We start from the raw sequence: 8059 nt of genomic DNA on the forward strand, positions 1-8059 counted from the left end.
GTGTACACGTGGGTTTTTTAAGATAAATTATAAATTGGAGTAAAAAAAATATTGGGAAGATGTAAACCAATATCTATTATTTAATTTTTAAACCTCTAATTAGCTAAGTGCATGCGGAAAATGAGGAGAACATGTGTCAAATATTATTGGGTTTCATTTTCGTGCAATGAGAAAGAAGCAGTTTTTACAACTTTAATGTGCATTAGAAAGATAGAAGTAGACTCTTTCGTGGATAAAGTTTGAACTAAACGTCTACTTATTTAAGTACGGAGGGAGTGGGTTCAAGTTCCCATGAACTTGGATTTTAGTTCTTATTATTTTGAAGAAGAAAAATTTGCAGGGCTTCCCATATCATACCCTTTTTTAGAAAAAAAACATTATTTTCATACTAGGAGCATCTAATTCTGTGAGCTAAAGCACCTTATCAAGTTCTCCCTAGCTCCAGGATGCTGGACGCACATCAAAACATAGAAAACTTTAAAACTGCTCCCTCTATCTACAAAATAGTATACCTTCAGCTTTCATAGAGAGTCAAACTTTGACCAAGTTTGCGCAAAAATATAATAATATTTACGAAATCAAATAACTGTTTTTATCAACATGAATTTGATGATACTGATTTGGATGGCGAAGCGCATATTAGTAACCCTTTTGTAGTTTTACGGAGGGAGTAGTTCACATGAATTTCGGTACTCTATTCATACCATGTGTATTACATATTTCCAAAACAATTTTAACTACTAATTTAAATAATAAAATGTAAGATATATATCACAAAAATTATATTATTGAAAACTTCTTTCGAATATGAATCCAACTATATAATTTTTGTACCATATAACTTATATTTTATTGATTAAATTTATAGTCAAACTTCTTTCTCAAAAGGTGTAATACCTCTGTAAATTGATATGAAGGTAGTAATCTGGGTGGCATAAGTAAACATTAATAGTACTCTTTTGTTTTAGCATGGAAGGAGTAGTTCACGTGCATTTGGGTACACTAAACATGCATACGCGTACGCGAATGCTATAAAGGGCATGGGACACGGCAAACTTTTCCCTCTTTTGCCTTTACGTGCCGTTGCTTCTAGAAGGTCGATCTTCAAGCTGTCATCCTCCCGGCTAAGGAAGCATCTACCTACGGACCGAAATTTCCCCGTAAGTATACACGCGTTGGGTTCGATGTAAGAGATGCTCCATGCGCTCCAACGCGTTCCGTTCCGTCTGTACTGATGTCTGCGGCTGGTTGGCTCCATGCGCTCCAACGCCGTATTCAGTAGCTTTCGGTCGGGAAGAATCGACAGGAACACGAGAGAAGAAGAAGCAAGCGAGAATATTATTGCACACGCGCAAAGCTAGATGGTGTAGTAAAGGAAGCGTTCTTTGTTGAAAGTTTTTGTCCACAGGCTTCGGCTGAGCAGCGCGGTCCACGAGTTTCCCTCGAATTGGCGAAAGGTACTTTTAGAGACGTACTAAAATGATTCTTTCTGATCTCTCCTGGCCAGATAGCCCGCGAAAAGGAGACGAGTAGATAGATCGTATAGAACGTTCGAACGCCGCGGACGTACGCATCACAAATCTTGTGACGTCCAATTAAGCGAAACTATAACCTCACTTAATTCGTCGGCCACGTCACCACGGGAGATACTCAGCTTTCGGTCCGGCCGAAAGGCGGAAGCGCCGAGCAAAGCATGCACACGCCACGGACGGGTAAAGAAAGGATGGAGTAGGTAGGATAGGAAAGCTGAGTAGTATGGCCGAGTCTTTTTGCACACGGCCGTCTCGCGGAGTCAACACTTGTCCTGTCATGCACTCATGGAGCTGTGCTTCTCGTCGAATGATCGGCTCTCAAACGTGCTCACTCACTCATAACTGAGGACGTGTTTTTTTTTCTGCTTTATTTTTCTCAAGCTGAGCCTTCTACTCGAGTTTTATATGCTTTCCCCGTGCCGCGGCGACAAAATACCAATCATCTGACCAGATGCGCCAAGATCATGGGAAACGAACAAACGCTCAGGGCCAAACGTGGTAGTACGTAATTGTAATTGTTTCAAGGCACGCGCACGGCGCATGGCCGCATGCCGCACGTCACCCGGAGAGAGCCCCCTACGGGCTACGGCCCTACATGGTGCCACATGTGGTTTGGCCATGAGAGTCAAACTATTGATGCGTTGCCTACTGCTTTCTCTGTGCAGTACGGTACGGTGAAAAGAGCTGGATCCTGTTAGTATTCTACTAGCACTCTATTTTTTTCACCTAGGGGATCTTTTCTGGAGTCCATGATTTACCAGATCAAGTTTAAATTTTAGTTACGCACCTAGTTTCGTTGCTAACAAAAAAATTAGCTCATTTCTACATTTTGTCTCCTGCTAACAAAGATGGATTTTAGATAGGGCATGGGAGTTCAGCTTGTTTGGTTCCACACACTCTACCATTTCTTTGCAAGTCGTCATATTACCACACACTGCTACGAACTAACGGTAAGTATATCGAACAAACAGGCTTCACTAAATTAACATTGTTCAGCACCAGCTACTAAAAAGTAGCAGTTCATCGAGAAGTTACCTAGCTAATATCAATTAGGAGTTCACCACAAGTCCTAGTTTCTACACGCAAATAGCAGTTCATGTAACAGGAGGCCGTGGGGAAGAAAATCTTATAAGACCCAGGTCGTATAGGCCCGAGCGGTGGACCACTTTCCGCGCAGGACACGTTGCAAATCGAATCTCAAAGCAAGGATGTCTAATTCACACTTACCAAATCCCAAAATCGACTTTCCCCTGCCTGCCTGATGTGCCCGGCGAAGACAGAACACCGGCGAGGATGCAGATCGCCCCTGGAAACCCAACCACCGGCGCTCCATCATGCTGCTCGCGCCCGTCGTTCTCGGCCAACCGGACCCGGCTGCTCGCCCCGGTGGCGCAACAATCGGCGCTCTGCCTGCGGCCTCTCTCCCCGGCGCCCACGCTGGTGGGACTGCCGGCCGACCATCCAGTGTGCTTTCCCCGGTCGACTTCGTTGTTGTACTTCCTGTTGTATCAACAAATTTTTGGTGTAGTGCGAGTCAACAAAAATCTATGGTATTTCTATACTATTCAGAAAAAATACTAACAAGAACAGAATATCCCAGGTTTCGAACAAGATGAATCAACAAATTAACGCCGTTGATCACTTCTCCGGGGACGAGCTACCAGGGCGCCGAGGAGCGTGATCTTCTACGGTGGGGGAGAGCAGCTGGAACGTCTCGCCGGCGGACGGCGGTCGCTGCCGAAGAGCGGGCATGGCAGTCACGGTGAGAGAATTGGATTTGAGATTTGACAAGTGTGAATGAGGGGGCGTTGCTTTGAGATTCGGTTTGCAACGTGTCAATCCACGGAGGTGGTCCAGCGCTTTGTCCTATACGACCAGGTCGTATAGGATTTTCTTCCAGGCTGTGGTGTTAGCTTCTTCGGTTCTTCACTTCTTCCGCTTTAGATCCGGGTGTTGCCTTTGTCAGCCCACACAGAGTCAGCCCACTCCTACCTCAGATCCGAGAAAAGCTTATCAACACCCAACCTTAAGATCTAATAGTGCAGAATGTGATATGCAAGAACTAGCTTAACTTGGATGGGCAAAGTATGGAATGGTTTCTGATATAGGATCTTAAATCCGTTCTTCGGAGCAACCAATGCCCTCTCAATCGTTGCTCTAAGGCTTGAGTGTCTGGGATTGAGAAGTTCCTTGCATTTTTGGGGTAGTGCTTTGAAAAGAACGCATTGAGATGGTACGTTGTTGACCTGAAGGGTGGGAGAATTTCAAGGCAGCTAGCATATTCGGAATCAGCTAGGCAGAACTAATCATCCGGGATTTTAAGGCAATCAGGTATGTCCAAGCTGTCAGCAAGAATTTTTGAATCATGAGCTGATCCTTCCTATCCACATAACACATATGTGAACCTCATATCAAGCTTAACAGCAAAGCACATTTTGGTTGGTGTAGTGTTTCCTCCCCGTGTATGCATGAGAGACTCTTCTGGAAGCTCTAGCAGTGACATGAGTGCAATCAATCGCCCCAACACAATCCTGAAATAAAAACAAAATGTTAGGTGTTATTGCAATACAATCATGCAATCGATTACCAGCTAGAGTTGCTCACCTTAAAATATGGAAATCATTGGTGGCTATCTTTGATGATCTTCACCGGGGGAGGGGGGTGCAAGCTGTAAGGGTACATTGCCCCTATGTGTGGTTTTGGTAATTAATGACAACCCCTATGGACTAATGTTTTCATTGGTTTATATGAAGGAATATTCCATAGGTACTACTTGTTCTCCATGTGTTGGATTCAAGTATGGATGCCATGAAGATAAAGATATACCTTGTGTATTGGCATCAAGATCATCGATTTGAAGATACATATGTGATATGATCAAGAAGAAGAAATGAAGATGAAGTTCTTATGTGGAACTCAATATTAGCCATGCTCTATCTTAAGTGAGTATGAGAAGATACAAGGTTGAGTTGGGCAAGTTCAAGATGAGCATCTTGAGTGGATCACATGCTTGAAGCTTGCCGTCCATTTGGTGATAATGGACATGTGAAGATGTGCATCAATGGAGTTTTCCCATCATGGTGTATGGGGGAGTATTTGTGAGTATACACGAAGCGACTATGATCAAGTGAGGCATTCCGGCTTGTGTAGAGCTTGAAGAGTTATCATCAAGACCAAGCGGGATGCGCAAGGCAAAGGTATGACCTTGATAGGTTTTCCTTTTACCAGTCTCAAGGTGGTTGATGGGAGACCGGATTATAGGATAGATAGCCGCACTATTAAGAGGGGCTTTCGGTTGGGTAACTTGATCACATCGTCTTAGGGAGCTCAATCCTTTTCATACTTTGCACACTCTTATTGCTTCTTGGTATTTCTCGGTGTGAGGTTCTTGAGCTTGTTGCTAGCTTTACAACAAGCCCAAGTTCATCGAAAACGGAGTTCGCATGCATCTTCTATTGCGTTTTCGAGGTTGGGTGATTTTACCGGTTATTCATGATATAAGGTTATACCTTTTATATTCATGATAAAATCCCCTCCTACAGATTCTTGAGTTGTTCACTTTCTATAAGATAGCATTTGTTGTTATCTTCCAAACAAAATTGGTTTCATGCGAATCGGAGTTCGGGAGTTATTAAAGAAAAGGGAAAAAGAGAAAAGAATAAAACAAAAAGAAAAAAAAAAGTGGGGAGGCAGCAGCCGGCGCCGCCGGCCTGCCGGCACGCGCCGGCCCACCCGGCCGAATCCGGCCTGGCGGCCTGTGCCATCCGGGGTGGGTCCCGTGGGCCTGCTGGATTACTCCGGCCCAGAGCCGGTTCCCCACCGGCCGCCACCGCCACTCCGGCCCAAACGGGATTTCAACCGGATCGCGCACTTCGCTTATCTGCCGCCTGGCGGCGCGCGCCTCGCCCAGCTGCTGGTCCGGCTGGGCCAGACCCCAGACCGGCCTGGCCGGCCACAACTCCGGTCAACCGGCTGGGCCGCCGGCTGGCACCTTTTTGGGCCGTTTTTTGTGCGATTTTTACACAGTTTTTTCCCCAACGGTTATTTTTCTTCTTGGAATATAAATAGGCCTTCTTCCACCTTTAGACCTGCACTTCTTCCCTTTCTCTCACCTCCATTGTTGCATTTGAAGAAGTTGCTCTCTCTCTTGTTCCCCCCCCCCCCCCCCATGATTCTTGCTCATTCTTGAGGGATCTAAGAGAGGAGATCTAGATCTACACTTCCACCAAACCATTTCTTCTCTAAGTGAGGGAATCTCTTGGGATCTAGATCTTGGAGTCTTTGGTTGACTTTCCCCCTTGTTCTTCCTCTCCAATCTCATCCTAGCATTCGTTGCTTTGGTGGGATTTGAGTGTGAAGGACTTGAACACCTCCGGTGTTCTTGCTTTGCATCATTGCATAGTGTTGAGCTCTCCACCACGATTTGTTCGAGTGAGAGACCGTGAGCTTGTTACTCTTGGAGGGTGACCTCCTAGTTGGCTTGGTTGGTGTCCCGGTGATTGATGCGTGTGGTTGGCACATCCGTTGGGAACCCCAAGAGGAAGGTGTGATGCGCACAGCGGCAAGTTTCCCTCAGTAAGAAACCAAGGTTTAATCGGACCAGTAGGAGTCAAGAAGCACGTTGAAGGTTGATGGCGGCGAGATGTAGTGCGGCGCAACACCAGGGATTCCGGCGCCAACGTGGAACCTGCACAACACAACCAAAGTACTTTGCCCCAACGAAACAGTGAGGTTGTCAATCTCACCGGCTTGCTGTAACAAAGGGTTAACCGTATTGTGTGGAAGATGATTCTTTGCAGAAAACAAGAAACAAGTATTGCGGTAGATTGTATTTCAAGAAAGAGAATTGGACCGGGTCCACAGCTCACTAGAGGTGTCTCTCCCATAAGATAAACAGCATGTTGGGTGAACAAATTACAGTTGGGCAATTGACAAATAAAGAGGGCATGACCATGCACATACATATCATGATGAGTATAGTGAGATTTAATTGGGCATTACGACAAAGTACATAGACCGCCATCCAACTGCATCTATGCCTAAAAAGTCCACCTTCAGGTTATCATCCGAACCCCCTCCAGTATTAAGTTGCAAAGCAACAGACAATTGCATTAAGTATGGTGCGTAATGTAATCAACAACTACATCCTTAGACATAGCATCAATGTTTTATCCCTAGTAGCAACAGCACAACACAACCTTAGAACTTTCTGTCACTGTCCCAGGTGTCAATGCAGGCATGAACCCACTATCGAGCATAAGTACTCCCTCTTGGAGTTACAAGCATCTACTTGGCCAGAGCATCTACTAGTAACGGAAAGCATGCAAGATCATAAACAACACGTAGATATAACTTTGATAATCAACATAACAAGTATTCTCTATTCATCGGATCCCAACAAACGCAACATATAGAATTACAGATAGATGATCTTGATCATGTTAGGCAGCTCACAAGATCCGACAATGATAGCACAATGGGGAGAAGACAACCATCTAGCTACTGCTATGGACCCATAGTCCAGGGGTAGACTACTCACACATCACACCGGAGGCGACCATGGCGGCGTAGAGTCCTCCGGGAGATGATTCCCCTCTCCGGCAGGTGCCGGAGGCGATCTCTGGATCCCCCGAGATGGGATCGGTGTTGGCGGCGTCTCTGGAAGGTTTTCCGTATCGTGGCTCTCGGTACTGGGGGTTTCGTCATGGAGGCTTTAAGTAGGCGGAAGGGTAGGTCAAGAGGGGCCACGGGGTGGCCAAACCACAGGCCGGCGCGGCCAGGGGTGGGGCCGCGCCGCCCTAGGGTTTGGCCACCCCGTGGCCCCTCTTCGTTTCGTCTTCGGACTTCTGGAAGCTTTGTGGAAAAATAGGCCCCTGGGCTTTGATTTCGTCCAATTCCGAGAATATTTCCTTACTAGGATTTACGAAACCAAAAACAAACAGACAAGAATCGGCACTTCGGCATCTTGTTAATAGGTTAGTTCCAAAAATGCACGAATATGACATAAAGTGTGCATAAAACATGTAGATAACATCAATAATGAGGCATGGAACATAAGAAATTATCGATACGTTGGAGACGTATCAGCATCCCTGCTTAGTTCTGCTCGTCCCGAGCAGGTGTAAAACGATAACACGTATAATTTACGGAGTGACATGCCATCATAATCTTGATCATACTATTTGTAAAGCATATGTAGTGAATGCAGCGATCAAAACAATGTATATGACATGAGTAAACAAGTGAATCATAAAGCAAAGACTTTTCATGAATAGCACTTCAAGACAAGCATCAATTAAGTCTTGCATAAGAGTTAACTCATAAAGCAATAATTCAAAGTAAAAGCATTGAAGCAACACAAAAGAAGATTAAGTTTCAGCGGTTGCTTTCAACTTGTAACATGTATATCTCATGGATATTGTCAACATAGAGTAATATAATAAGTGCAATAAGCAAGTATGTAGGAATCAATGCACAGTTCACACAAGTGTTTGCTTCTTGAGGTGGAGAGAAATAGGTGAACTGAC

This window comes from Lolium perenne, chromosome 3 (genome assembly GCF_019359855.2).
Source record: "Lolium perenne isolate Kyuss_39 chromosome 3, Kyuss_2.0, whole genome shotgun sequence".
In the NCBI taxonomy this organism is placed as follows: Eukaryota; Viridiplantae; Streptophyta; class Magnoliopsida; order Poales; family Poaceae; genus Lolium; species Lolium perenne.